Raw genomic sequence first — 16,111 nt, forward strand, 5'->3', positions numbered from 1 at the left:
AGAAATAAATGATTTGAAAAACACTCTTTCAAAGTTTACCTTTGGTAAAAATAATTGAGACATCATATTAGGAAAACAAAGATGTGTTTTTGATAAGGCTGGATTAGGATACAATCCAAAAAGTCAATAAAAGTTTTATAAACATTTATTCATATCATCTAAAATGACTAGCTCTCTATTCCTATCATGTTTTTATTGTGGAAAGAAAGGTCATAGTGATGCAATCCTATCCCCCAAGGGCATTGGATAGAAGACTCCAAGAAGATTGGGCTAGAGATGCAGGAGAAGGCTCAAGGGTTCTCATGATCCTTAGAGTAGACTTTGGGTCTACAGGCTAAGTATGAGCCCACTTATCTTTGTAAATATTAGAATAAATTTTCCTTCTTTTGGGCCTTGTATCTTGGTCATTTTAGGTTTGTAGGGTACCCTACGAATTAAGGGCACCCTGCCCTACAAGTTAAGGGTACCCTTATAAGATTTAAGCCTTATATTTCAAGGCATTTTGAATAGTCTTTGTAGTAGGGACTTTCTTGTATTTTCATGTATATTGGGGGGTGAGCTTAGCTATCGGAGGGATGTGTGTTCCCATGGGGGTGAGCTTAGCTATTGGAAGGGTGTAACACTTGCTTCCCAATGATGATTCTCAAGGAAGCTTTCTTCCTTCATGTATTTTGGCATGGGATGAGCTTAGCTATTGGAGGGGTGTAACACTTGCTTCCCAAGGAAGCTTCAGCTACCTAGGCTATAAACATAAGCATGTGTAACACTTGTTGTAAGTTTGATGAATGAGAAACTTGTGAGACACATTTCAAAGTTCAACTTCTCTCCCTTTCTTCCTTTAATTTTCCATGCCACTTTCTCTCTCTCTCTCTCATTGTCTTCCTCCATTGAAGCTTCCTCTCTAAGCTTCTTATCCAAGGCACTTTCTTGGTGGTGAAGCTTCTCCTTCCATGGCTTATTCTCTAGTGGATGACGCCTTCTCTCTCCTCCTCTTCTTTATCTTCCATTGCAAATCCATTGCTGAAAATCACCATTGAAGGACCTTATTGAAGCTAAAAAATCTAACCTCCATTGAAGCTTCTTAGGCAAGCTTCCATCAAGTGGTACCAGACACTACTAGAAAATAAGGTTTTTACATCGGTTATTCAAGACTTTCAACATCGGTTAATAACCGATAAAAACCGATGTTAATTAATAAATACATCATCGGTTATTTAAATAGTCGATATTATATGATAAGAATTATGAAAAAATAAAGTTATAAATCTACATACCAACATCGGTCTTTTAAAAACCGATGTTAACTGGCACTAACAACATCAGTTTTTTAAAAAATCGATGTTGTTTTAGAATATTTTTTTAATATGCTGTCTGTTTTTTCAATAAATCCAAAATTAACTTGCAAATTTTAAAACTGGACCACACAACATATAATTTTCATTCTATTTTGAAACTACTTTTACCAGAAATTACATGAGAAATTTACTAATTACTATGAATTAAAAGCATATTTAATGTTGAGACATGAATTGTAAAAAATGTAAAGTAAGTAAATATAAACTACAATTACAAAATTTCCTAAACATCCTAAGTTTCATTTTTAACTTTCAAATAGTACTTTTCCCACTGGATGCGAAGCGCCTTCAATCTCTCTGGTTCCAATGGTCTAGCATCAATGAAATATTGCATGATATAATAAAACATAAGTTAATAATATAATAGCAATCATAACAAAATGAAATTTTGTGAATTAAAAATTACCATTTCCCAATTATTCTTGAAATTTCCTAAGATTATAGTTGACATCCAGTGCATGACATAATACCCACACTCAGTGCTTCCTTTTTGTCTATTACACTAAATGCATTATGAAATTTAGATATTTAACGTTAAGTACAAATTAGTCTACACAGTACTAAAATATAAGTAGAAGCATATTGTTTAAATTACTTTCTTTAACAACAATCCACCTAGCAGCATGCTTGGATTTACTTTGTTGAGTATCATCAAGTCCTTTCAAAGCATTGTTGAATACAAACATGAATGCTTATTGTACAATTAAAATTTTGATGTTCATGACTAATGCTAATGCAAATGTATTGAAAAACAACACTGACTTGTTAATTATGCCTTTGAGGTAGTTGTCTGGCCTATTATGCAAAAAACAAAACCAGATGACAACATTTTCCTTAGGCAAAATGACGACCATTTGCCAATGTGCACTGCAGTGGAGACCAATATAGGTTATTATACTATTATACATTATTTAAATTCATTTGTTCCATTTAAGTTACCCATTCAGGTAAGCTCCTAGGTACACATCCCGTTTTGAATTTTGCGTCCAGTTCTTAATGTAACTTTCTGATTCAAATTGTGATTGGCCAGATCTCTGGATAGACTATGGCTCGAGAAATCCATACACATCGGTATTCCCCGCTCACATACTTGTCTCAGTCATATGTCTATTGTTGTTAACACAAAGTAAATTATGTATGAAGGTAAAACAATAAGTTAGGTAATTAACAATAATCTAAATTGACTTACAGAATCCACAACTACATAACAGAGATGTTGAGACATTGACCACCGTGTGCTATTTCAAACAAATTTTCATGCTTTATGTACAAGGGGAAGTATTCATTAAACAAGCCAAACAAGGTAGCATCCTACATAACCTGCAATGGCTTCAGAAAAAGCTGTGGGATGGTCAATGTCATCAGATATAAGGGATCATCGACTTCATGATCCGGCCTATCTACAGGTTTTGCGGGTCCCACAGCTCCCTGTTTATCCAACATAGTTAATTAACATAATTTAATCATAGTGAACACTTTAATGGAAAAAATAAGCATTTAATGACACTGAAATACATGTTCTGATAAATGCTTGACAAGATGTGTCAGCCAAGCAAGGAAGGTATTAAGTGTCTGCCCTATGACCTTAACCTCTTTAGTGGGTACATGAATGGGAGCATCTGTATCTCTAACCTCCTCAACACCAACCTTGACTTGATCATGCAGCAAAGGAATGTTGTGAACAAAAAATAAAGTAAGAGAAGCACGGAGTGTGCACCTGATCTTTCTTAAAAACCCTGTAAGAGCTTGTGTTGTGGGTGTAGTGAACACTAGCTGACAGAGGTGGCACACGCAGAACAGAAAGGGCATTCACCACACCAACACGTAGCAAAAGCTAAAACCCTGAAACCATTGTTGAATTGATATTTTTAGGTAGCAATGTGAAGGTGTAGCGATGAATCTAACTAGTTTTTTTTGTTGTTCTTGTTGTGTGTGTTGGAATGGAAGGAGGAACAGTTGGCGAAGAAAGAGAAATGGGAGAGGGAAGAAGCAATAAAGAAGTCTCACGCACTTTACTGTCTGAAACACTGCCCACTAAGTTATTACAACTGAACAACATCACATCTGCATCATTGTCGTTCGTTTTGCCCTATGGTCTTTTCTTCTCTCTCCTTTTTTCATTCTTTTAATATGTTAGAACAATTATTTTAATATGAGAAAAAAAGTCATACTAACTTATGTTGTTGAATTTGTGATGAACTTTTTAAAAATAATTATTTTAATATATATTTTTTTATTGGAATTTTACCTACACTATATATTTGTAGGTAGAAAATTTTAAACTTTATCTACACTAATGGATTGTAGGTACAAGTTTTATAAGATTTTACCTACACCAAGTAATCATAGGTATATATTTTTTGAAATTTTACCTACATTAAGCATTTGTAAGTAGAAGTTATTTTGACTTTAACCTGCACCAAATGATAGTAGGTACAAATTTTTGAATTTTACCTATGATAAGCAATTGTAGGTATAAGTATTTTTTACTTTTACCTACAGTAATTTATGTCTGTAGGCAAAAGTTTTTGTAGGCATATGTCATTTTTCTTGTAGTGAAAAGGGTTTTAGATCTTTTTGGCAAAGGATCTTTAGAGCACTGAGACTAGATCTAAGGATGAGAAAATGAAAAGAGATCTAAATTTCAGTTAAAGAGATCTAAAAAGAAAAGGCAATGCGGTGAAATCGCAAGAAACATTTGATTTTGGTTAGAATGATTGTAGATGAAAAGGCAATGCGGTGAAATGGCTCGTTAGGAATTAGGAAGAGAGAGCAACATCATTTGAGAGAATAAACAATTTTTTTAAATTTACCAAAGTATAACTTATCTTTTTTTCCTTTCAATGCGGTGATATATTTTATTTTCAAAAATTAATTACACTAAAGTTATATATGTATATACGATTCATCTCAGTTTTTTAATTTTTTTATTATTAAAAGTTAAAATCTAATGTTAAAATATAATTTTAATGTTTTTATGGTTATTTAAAAATCATATTTTAATATATATTTCATTAGAAAAAAGAAAAAAAAACTAAAATCATAATTTAACATACTATTTCAGTTTTTAGAAGAAGAAAAATGTTTTAAGCAAATAAAAAGCAAAATCGTATTTAGATATATGATTTCTTTATTATGAAATTGTATACCAAAGTATAACTTATCTATTTTTGTAATTTAAAAAAATACCATTTGTGATCAGTTTTTAAAAAATTTATCCATTTCCTTAATTAATCTGATGTCTGAACAATGTCACCGCATGGTTAGAATGATTTTGGCTCATTAGGGATTTACCAAAGTATAACTTATCCTTTTTTCATTTTCATATAATAAATAAAATATAAAATATGAAAGGAGGCTACATGTAGTGGGGTTAGTTAGCATATGTTTTTCAAAATATTTTTATGGAATTTTTTTTTTCATTGAAACAAATTATTTAAATAAATAAAATATTAGTTTAGCTTACAAGAATAAACAAAGTAGATACTAACACATGACCATAGAACACTTGGGGTCAAAGCCGATAATCCTGATGAAAATAGGCACCAAGTGAATTTAAAGATTGAGTTGAACATGTCCACATAACAACAAAGCTGCAAAATAAATTCAGCCTATCATTTATATTTAAACATCATTGAGTCCATATAATAACAGAGATTCAAAATAGTTTGAAATGCACATGAAGTCATAAATCAAATAATATACCAGATGTTCCATTACACATGAAGTCACATGTTTACATGAATCTAATGTCAATTTTTGAACTTCCATTGTTTCTAACAATTCCAATCTCAAACACCTAGTATTCAAAATAAGTAGAATAGACACAACAGGGAGAAACAATAACAGATCACAAATATTAGAGAGATTGGAAACAATAATGATATGCTGACAAATCAATAATAAAACTAAAAAAACAAACACACAGACTAGAAACCCTTACTTGCACTATATCTAAATATCATGTAGCCACTACTACAAATATAGGTTTCAAAGTCGATTGTTTGGGACTTTTTACGACGGTTTTGAACAGTCGTAAAATGCAGTGTTGTAATATAAGATAGCATTTATAATGACGGTTTTAAAACCGTCTTAGAAAGTAAATCATTTTAAGACGATTGTGAAATAACCGTCTTTGAATGTCTCCTTTTCAAAGGCAATTTCAAACTATAAGTCGTCTTTGTATGATTGACTTTCTAAGACGGTTCTTTAAGAACCGTCTTAGAATATAATAGATACTAAGACAATTATCTTGAAAACTATCTTAGTATGTCATCATCAACATGTGAAATCTAAGACGATTCTCGAGTAACCGTCTTATCTAAGACGGTTATTTAAGGACCATCATAGTATCAAGGATGCACCAAAAATGCAGTTACTAAATTGTCAGTCATGATGCACATGTTTGATCTCCCAATATGAATATATGATTTCCATGGTAATTGTATATCCAAATAGTAATCATTTTATGGAGATGTGTTTGTCAAAACTACTAAGAGCTAACAATCCATTGGCCAACTAAATAGATCTCATCTTAAAGCCAAAACTTATATTCCAAACTGTAATTAAACAAATCATCAATATAACACAACAATAAATCTAAATTTATATAGTAGTATAAGATAATAATAATAATAATAATAATAATAATAATAATAATAATACATAAACACATGTGTTGCAAGAAAACAGTGACTCAGGACTGAAATTTTTTTACTATAAAGATTGAATGTTAACATGCAAAAGTAGACTTACGATCCAAGTGGAAGTGTGTGAGAAATCAGTGAGAACAATCTCCTCTGAGATATTTGAAACCATCCTGCATATAGTAAAAGTATTATCTCATTATGGATATTTCTCTAACCTAGAAAGTTGGTATGAAAAAGGTATTTTTCCAAAATATAAAGAGGCTCAGGCATAAGAAACAATGATACATATCAAATTTATTTAATGAAGTACTAAATTTAGAGTGACAATTAATATTGCGAAAGAGATATTAAATAGTTTGCACCTATGTTGTTATTGTTGCTAAATATTTTTTTATTAATTTCATAAAATATTTTTTCATTCACTAATTCTTTATTGATCGGAGAAACATTATGCAACTAACCTCGAATGGATCATGCTGCAGAATCCCATCAGATAGGTATGTAGGAAGAAATTTGCCAACATCGTCTCTACTATATCCAAACGTCATTTGAGTAAGGTCATCAATTCCAAACGAAAAAAACTCTGCTTCAACGTGAATAATAAAGCAACAGATATCCGAAACCAAATGAAAACACAGGTTACAAATAATAATAAAGTAAAAGTACATAAAAATAAAGTGGCAAATGACGGTGAAGGAGTGGGACTTACAGAGCTCGAATCCATCGAGGAGGAACATCAAGGGAAGCAATCACAACAAGATTGGCTTCAGCGTCGAGCATAGCCAGCGATTTGAGAAGCACGCGTATGGCTATGTAGAATTCGTAGTCCTCGGCGTACCTATGTACATCATCGTCGCGTATGCATTTCTTTTTCCTTCTTTCACACCAGAAACACACCAAAACCCCGATAACATGTAATGGATTTGGCAAGTTCCTTGATTCTATTCCAAAGAGCTATTTGGGGGTGGAGATTTCGTCACGACATGAATTTGGGTTTTTTTGGGGGTTAGGGTTTTTTGTAGTTTCACTGGAGGAGAGGGGAATGAGGGCGAAGGACGAATGTGGAGTTGGGGGGCGGTGGTGGTACCAGGGAGAAGGTGGAGAAAGTGTAATGGGAAGAGGAGAGAAGAGGAGAAGGAGAAGACAACTAGCGAGTGGGGAGAGGAACAGACGCCAGTTGGGAAAGAAGAGGAACGGACGCGAGGGGCGCTTTAAAAATTAAAATGGCCCGCATTCAAAGACGGTTTTCCGAAACCGCCTTTGAAATGTTCGCAATATTTACAAAATTACCATCCTTATACATACTAAGACATTTTTGTATGATCGTCATAAATATGATGTCGTAAAAAAATGTTTTTTTAGTAGTGGGCATTTTGGACTTTCCAATGATTCTAATAGTTCCAATATCAAATACTTGAGGTACTAAATAAATAAAATAATTAGAATAGACAGATTGTAAAGGAAATATATGGTCAAAGATTCAGCAAATTATTATGAGACAACAAACCAAGAAAATCAAAGAAAAGAAAAAGGACAAGTAAAGTAATCACGAAATCAAAACCCCAAAACAAAAATATATACTCCATAAACAATCATAAAACTATAGCAAAGCAAGAATATATAATGAGAAAGAAAAAACCCAAAATGTTTGCACCAATGTTATAGATTAAACCCACATACAAAAAGAAAGAAAAAAGAGTGAGAAAAAAATTTCACTTGACTATTTTTTTCTAAATGAGTCAAGAAAAAAGAAAAATAATGAACAAAATTAGTACACAATCCTTCCTTTAACATTAAAGCAAATGAGAGAAGGAAGAAGAACATTGCAAAGAAGTGCCATTCATTCTTTTATCTCACATGTTTGTGTAGAAAGGTTGAAGTTATATGTATGCCCTTTGCATGTGGATTTGCTTGTTTCTACCCCTAAAGCTACTCTTGTGATGACTTCTCTGGTTTGTGTTGGTTATCCTTGATGTAGCTCCATCTGGAGTTTATAGGCCTTGAATCGTCTTCATCAATGGAGTCCTTTGCTTCTTGAAAATCAATGGAAGCGAAATGGAGAAGGGGGAAAGGTGATTGGAGATGCCACTTCAAGGAGAAGATGACTCAAGAACAAGTTCATCACCATAGGAAACCATGGATAAGAGCTTGAAGGTAGGAGAACATGAGTGGAGGGAGAGGGAGGGAAGGGACATGAAATTTATGCCTCAAATGAGATCTGAACTTTGAAGTGTAATTTCTCAAATGATCAAAGTTGAAAAAATGCACACACAAGACCTCTATTTATAGCCTAAGTGTCAAAACAAATTAGAGGGAAATTTGAATTTCTATTCAAATTTCACTTGAATTTGAATTTGTGGAGCCAAAATTTCACTAATTATGATTAGTGAATTTTAGTCATGGTTCAGCCCACTAATCCAAGATCAAGTCCAAGATTCTCCACTAAGTATGCTTAGGTGTCACGAGGCATGTAAAGCATGAAGGACATGCACACAATGTGACTATATGATGTGGCAATGGGGTGTAGCAAGCAAATGCTCACCTCCCCCTTAGGAAGGTCCAAAATTTAATTGGATTGGGCTTCTCCCAATTCAATTAAATTTCTCTCCCAACACATACACATCAAATAGTGCACTTAATGCATATGAAATTACAAAACTACCCCTAATACAAAACTAGTCTAGGTGCCCTAAAATACAAGGGCTAAAAAATCCTACAATACTAGGGTACCCTCCCTAAACAATGGAGCCCTAAATAGAAGGCCCGAAAATAATGAAACCATAATCTAATATGTACAAAGATAAGTGGGCTCATACTTAGCCCATAGGCCCAAAATCTACCCTAAGGCTCATGAGAACCCTAGGGCCTTCTTCTGCATCTCTGGCCCAATCTTCTTGGAGTCTTCTATCCAATATCCTTGGGGGGTAGGATTGCATCATCCCCTTCCCCTTGAAAAGGATTTGGCCTCAAATCCAAAGGTTCTTGAAACTCTGGGCTTCTTCCTTCAATACCTATAAAAAGAATAAAAACATATATATTAATGGTGTTGAGTATGTTAGAGTAGGGTGAGGTCTGAAAACCCTTTTCCTGGGCACCTTCCCATGAGGGAACATGGTTCCTCACCAACTCAATGAGTGGTGCTACAAGTATAGAAAAATATGGGACAAACCTTTTGTAAGAGTTTGTTAAGTCATGAAAGCCCCAAATTTTCGTTATACTTGGTGGAGTGGGCCACTCAGGGATGACCTTTATTCTCTTAGGGTCTGGGCGAACCCCTTGATCACTGTTTAAAAAATTAAGGAAAGTAATGCAATAAAACATACCGTTTTTTATATTTTCATGTTGATTACTCCTACCTAAAAGTCCTTGTGTACACGAAGTTGGGTGCATGAGTGATTTTACAAAAGAAGGTTGCACCACTCAATATATTCATCATATCACCTATTTTAGGGATTTGTTGCCTAATAATACCTATTTTGGGCACCAACAAAGCACAAGGATTTAAGCTGTTTCAAACCAAACCTTCATCCAACAACTCTTTTACTTAAGGAATAACCTTAAGCCCAAGAGGTGTGGTAGTGCTAACAAGTATATTTTTACAAAGGAGAAAATGTGGAGGTTGTCTAAGAGAGGAAGTTTCTTTAATGTTTGTCTTTATTGCAAATTACTTTCCTTCTTAGCTAACCTCTTGGAGGAGACACTTACCTCCTTACACTCATCCTTAACCATTAAAGGTTATCCTTCTTCTTAGGGGTAGATTTCTTCACTAGATTCTTCCTTTTTTGCTTCTTTAGTTTCACTAGAGGAAGGTGAAGTAGTAGCCTCATCTTGGCTACTATAAATGTCTTGGCCTCTCATAATCATGGTTTTCTTGATGGGGATTGAGAAGTAATGTGTCCTCTTTCAAGACATTTAAAGCACTTTATAGAGGTAATCTTCTCTTGCATACTAGCCTTAAGGGGTTGCTTTTCTATTGTCTTCCCCTTACCATCTTTGGGCTTAGAAGGTGTCACCCCTAAGATGCCTTGATCTTGGTCTTTCATTGGATAAGAGTGAGATCCATAAGATTTTGAAGTAGACTTTCTTTTATGTTGTTGCTCTACCCTTATTTCCCAATCTAAGTAAGCCTCTACATTGTCCTTTCCATGGAAGTATGGGAGGCTAATGTTAGCCTCTTGAGGCTTTCTTTCCTTTTCTCTCCTATGGGAGTGAGGTCTAAGTTGTGAGCTATGCATTTCTTCATAATAGCCACGAAGTTCTTCACTTAGGCTCTTACAAGAGTCATGACTACTATAGGTCACATGTTTTTCTTTTCTTAACTCTTTTAGTATTTTTCTTCTTTCTTCTTCCCTTATTTGTTCCCTCTCATCTTGATTTATTTCTACCCTCTCCTTTTTTTTTTCTTTCTAGTTTTTCTTTCCATAACTTGAGGGAACTCAACTCATCTAAGATTCTAGATAAAGAGGGTCTTTATGACTAGTACCCTTACCATTAACACTAGATGAATGATGAGTCATGTTGATTCCTAAGTTGTGGTTTTTTCTTGTTGGTGGTTTGCAAAAAGGTAAAAGCTATGGTTCCAAAAGAACTCAAGATAAGTGTGATAAGCAAGAAGAAAGTATTATGCAATAACAAGATAAACTAGGCGTGACTAGTAAAGAAAATAAGTTATGCAAGTAGGCAAGAAATTAAAGTGCAAGAAATGTAAACTAGGCGGATCCTAAGAGTGTTTGAATGATCACATTTAAGGTTCCCAACAAAACACTCACTATCCTAAGGGAAAATTGCCTAAAATTTTTACACACAAATGGAAGTTTGGTAACCTATTGGAGGCTCCCAACACACTTCCAATGAAAGGCCTTTTTGTTACAAAATTTGAAAGCAATGAAGGTAAGTAAATTGCCAATTACAAAGTTACAAAAAAAAAGGTACTCAATTTTGTTGGTTGTTCTCTCTTTGGTGTTTCACTAAATTCAGAGTACTTCTTAGTACAATAGCTCTTAAGCTGGTTGGCCCCTTGCTTCTTGACTCAAAATCTTCAAGGGATGGCACCAATATGTGAATGCATGAATACAGGGTTTTGATAATGCCAAAGTATAATAAAACAAGGTTGCTTCAACAAACATTCAAGGTTAAGCATTGCTTCAAGATTAATTCAAGGTCAATCAAACAAGATCAAGAAAAAGATAAGGCCTCAAAACAATCTCACTGGTTGATTACTTTTTGCCTTAAACAAATTGTTTCCAAGAGATCAAATGCACTGGTAATCAATTACTAGGCAGTGTAATCGATTACCAGAAGACAAGTTTGCAAATCAGCTTTTCAAAAGGGTTTTGAAATTTGAATTTTAAATCTTGTAATCGATTACCAGATGTTTGTAATCGATTACCAGTAATGGAACTCCTGAAATTCAAATTGAAAAGTCATGACCCTTCAAAATATAACTATGTAATCGATTACCAGAATCCTGTAATCGATTACCAGTTAGAAAACTTCAGAAAAACTTTTTGAAAAGACACATCTCTTCAAACCATTTTGAAAAGGCATGATGGGCCTATATATATGTGTGTCTGACTTCAAAAAGTAAGAGAAAGATGTTCTAAGAGAACTTAATTATCAAATGCTCTCTCAACAACTATTGGGCAAACACTTGCAAATCTATTGAGAATTCATCCAAAAACTTCAATTTGTATTATCATCTCTAAAAGAGAGAAATTCATTTAGGATCTTCAATTTGTATCATCTACTCTAAAGGAGAGAAATCTTTCTATTCATCTCAGAAACTCAGTTGTAATCAAGAGACTAATTGTCTCTTGGAGAATCTTGAACACAAGGGTGAGGGATCCCAAGGTGTGTTAAAAGTTTGTAAAGGATTTACAGAGATAGTGGAAAATCTCAAGTGGGTTGCTTGAGGACTGGACATAGGCACGGGAAGTGGCCGAACCAGTATAAATCGAGTTTGTAATTCACTATTCCCTTATCTCAGTTATTTTACTACAGTTTACTTTGCCTTGCACATTTAAAAGACCATTGTTAAATTGATTACTTCTTCTTCTGCATTTTGAGCCTATCATATATCATTTAAAAAGGGGGTTAAATTTGTTAGTGGGAAATTTGAAAGACTTAATTCACCCCCCCCCCCTCTTAAGTTATTGAGACCACTTGTCCAATACAATCCTCTTTTCTAATTCCCTATATGGCAACTCACAAATAAGGAAACAAAGAGACAAGAAAAAACCAAAGACCAAAAATGAAATGAAAGCTAAACCAATAGATTTTTAACAAAACAAATTTTCAAGGATTATTCAACAATCAAAGCAATAAAAAGCACATAAAAGCAAGCTAGGACTCAAAGAGAAACCTAGAATTGCTCTAAAGTAGAGTAAAAAAACAACTAAAGAAACCTCTAGTTTTGAAACTTGTTTTCACACTACTTTTCAATTAAAATTTCAGAACTAAGATTGGTATAAAATAGGCACCAATTATAGAACAAAGTTTGAGCCAAAACAACAAGCACACTTCCCTTTCACTTTTTTTCTGGACACTGATTTTTCTACCAAATTGTGTGATTTTTCTTATTGTTTCCTTTTATCCAAATCACTTGGTTCTTTTTTTATAATTTTTTTCCAGATGTCTAGAAAATTCAGTAAAATTTCAGCTTAAAATTCGAAGCATTCAATCCATGGTGGAGTTAAGAACACAGTGTGGCAAAACTGACAGCAACCAGAATTTCAACCTAGAAATCAAGAGTAGTGTTTATGTTGCTTAAGACTTGGATAGTTACAATTTGTGTTTGCTTATGATCAATTGTCTTGAATAACACAATTCAAGAGAGCTTAAGACTTATTTTGATTCAGAAATCAAGCCACAACTCAGCACCACAACTCAATTTCTTCATAGGCATCATATAGGAAACTTAGAAAACAAAAAAAAAGTTCAACAACAAGACTACTTCTAGGGATTGATTTAGAACATGTTATGAACTAAATAACATGCATGAATTAGACTCAAAATTCAAATGATAGGCTAAGAATTGAAATAATACATGAACAAATGTATCTAGAATTCAATCAACAAAATCAAAAGTTAACACAAACTTAGAACATAATGTGACAATTATTATGACTAAACATGACTCTAAGACAACATGAATGAAGTGATTTACACTTAGATTTTTTTTTTCTTTTCTAATCAATATTTTGCAAGAAAATTGAGATCTAAAGGTTCATCACAAGAAGATTATGACTGAAAAATTGTAGAACCTAAAATCAACACAAAAACATGATTCAAGAGTAGATCAATAAAATTTGAACCATAGAAATGCATGAACAAGTGTAGATCTAAGATTTAATCGATTTATTTTTTTGAATCTACTCTAAACAGCACAAAATCACAAGACAATGGAGGAGATACATGGAGAAGAAGATGAAGAAGAAGGAATTAAAGTGAATTGATTGAACAAAAAGATATAGGAAGCAAAAGAATATCACCTAGATGAAGATGCTCTAATACAACATGATGTAGCTCCATGTGGAGCTTTTAGGCCTTAGATCTTCTTCATTAATGGAGTCATTTGCTTCTTGAAGATCAATGGAAGCGGAATGGAGAAGGGGGAAAGGTGATTGAAGACACTACTTCAAGGAGAAGATGAGTCAAGAACAAGAACATCACCATAGGAAGCCATGGATAAGAGCTTGAAGGTAGGAGAAGATGAGTGGAGGGAGAGGGAGAGAAAGGGCACAAAATTTATGCCTCAAATGAGGTCTGAACTTTGAAGTCAAAGTTGAAAAAATGCACACACAAGGCCTCTATTAATAGCCTAAATGTCACATAAAATCGGAGGGAAATTTGAATTTCTATTCAAATTTCACTTGAATTTGAATTTGAATTTGTGGAGCCAAAATTTCACTAATTATGATTAGTGAATTTTAGCTATGGTTCAGCCCACTAATCCAATATCAAGTCCAAGATTTTCTCTACTAAGTGTGCTTAGGTGTCACGAGGCATGTAAAGTATGAAGGACATGCACACAATGTGACTATATGATGTGACAATAGGGTATAGCAAGCAAATGCTCACCTCCCCCTTAGGTAGGTCCAAAATTTAATTGGATTGGGCTTCTCCCAATTCAATTAAATTTCTCTCCCAACACACAAACATCAAATAGTGCACTTAATGCATGTGAAATTACAAAACTATCCCTAGTACAAAAACTAGTCTAGGTGCCCTAAAATACAAGGGCTAAAAAATCTTACATTACTCGAGTACCCTCCCTACACTATGAAGCCCTAAATACAAGGCCCAAAAATAATGAAACCCTAATCTAATATGTATAAAGATAAGTGGGCTCATACTTAACCCATGGGCTCAAAATCTACCCTAAGTCTCATGAGAACCCTAGGGTCTTCTTCTGCATCTCTGGCCCAATCTTCTTGGAGTCTTCTATCCAATACCCTTGGAGGGTAGGATTGCATCAATCCTATTGTGGTGTATGGACATAGTTACAAGGTTAGCTTGTTATGCCTCCCTTTGTCTGACTTGGATGTGATCTTAGGAATGGATTGGTTATCTTCTAATTGCATTCTCATAAATTGTGCCTAGAAGACTCTTGTTTTTCCCAATCATGAAGATGTAGATATCATCACTTCTAGTTAAGCTATAGATTCTTTGGAAGAAGGAGCACAAGGTTATATGATCCTTTCCTTTTTGGAAGTCAAGGATGATCTTAACTTGAAGTGTGTAGATGTGGTCAGGGAGTTTCCTAAAGTCTTTCCTGAGGATGCGACTAACTTGCATCCGGGATGAGAGGTTAAGTTTTCCATTGATCTAGTCTTAGGTGTGAGACCAATGTCAATTTCCCCTTATAGGATGGCACCGACTGAGCTAGTTGAGTTGAAGAAGCAAGTTAAGGATTGGCTTAAGAAAGAGATGATTTGACTAAGTGTTTCTCCTTGGGGAGCATCGGTGTTGTTGATCAAGAAGAAGGATGGTGGTGCTCGGTTGTGTGTTGACTATTGTCAGTTTAACAAGCTCACTATCAAGAACAAATATCCTTTACCAAGGATATATGACTTGAAGGATCACTTACATGGAGCTACAATTTTCTCAAAGATATATCTGAGATCGGGATACCATCATATTAGAGTGAAGGATGAGGATATACCAAAAATGACCTTCCAGACTCAACGTGGGCATTATGAGTATGAGGTTATGCCTTTTGGGGTGACAAATGATCCCGACATATTCATGGATTACATGAATAGGATCTTCTGTCCCTTCTTAGACAAGTTTGTTGTTGTGTTCATCGACGATATTCTTATTTGTTCTTTTTTTCTCATGAAGAACATGGAGAACATATGAGGATTGTGTTGGGGATCTTGAAGGACAAATTGTTGTATGCTAACTTCTCTAAGTATGAGTTTTGACTTGATGAGGTACGGATCTTAGGTCATGTGATCTCGGTGGGTAGCAATGTAGTGGATCCTTCCAAGGTAGAAACAATTTTGCAGTGAAAACGCCCTAAGATAGCTATAGAGATTACAAATTTTGTTGGATTGGTTGGATACTATCGAAGATTCATAGAAGGATTTTCGAAGATAGTAGCACCATTGACTCAAAGAGTTTGCTCTAAAAACTCAAATCATGACTGCAATAAGAAATCAATAGGTATATATATATATATATATATATATATATATATATATATATACAATGGAAGAAAGAAAAATAAAATAGTACAAAAAATGCACTTTTCAATGGAAGAGATGGAGAAGAAATACAATAGTAAAATCATGCATGTCTTTGTTTAAGGAAAAAATGTAGAATGAAGGTTGGAGGAAAAAGAACCCTACGTTGATCTATCTAAGCTTAATTGCAAATTTTACCACTCAAGTTTTATTTTCGTAAATTTTACCATCCAACTTTCATAATTTTGCGGATTTTACCACTTAAGTTTTATTTTGCAAATTTTACCATCCAACTTTCAACATTTCGCAAATTTTACCAATCAAATTTTTTATTTTTGTGCATTTTATCATCATGTTGGTAACAAAACGATGCAAAAAATTATTTTTCTAGATTTTTATACATCGGTTGTAGTTATAATCA

Source organism: Glycine soja, chromosome 6, assembly GCF_004193775.1.
Source record: "Glycine soja cultivar W05 chromosome 6, ASM419377v2, whole genome shotgun sequence".
Classification (NCBI taxonomy): Eukaryota; Viridiplantae; Streptophyta; class Magnoliopsida; order Fabales; family Fabaceae; genus Glycine; species Glycine soja.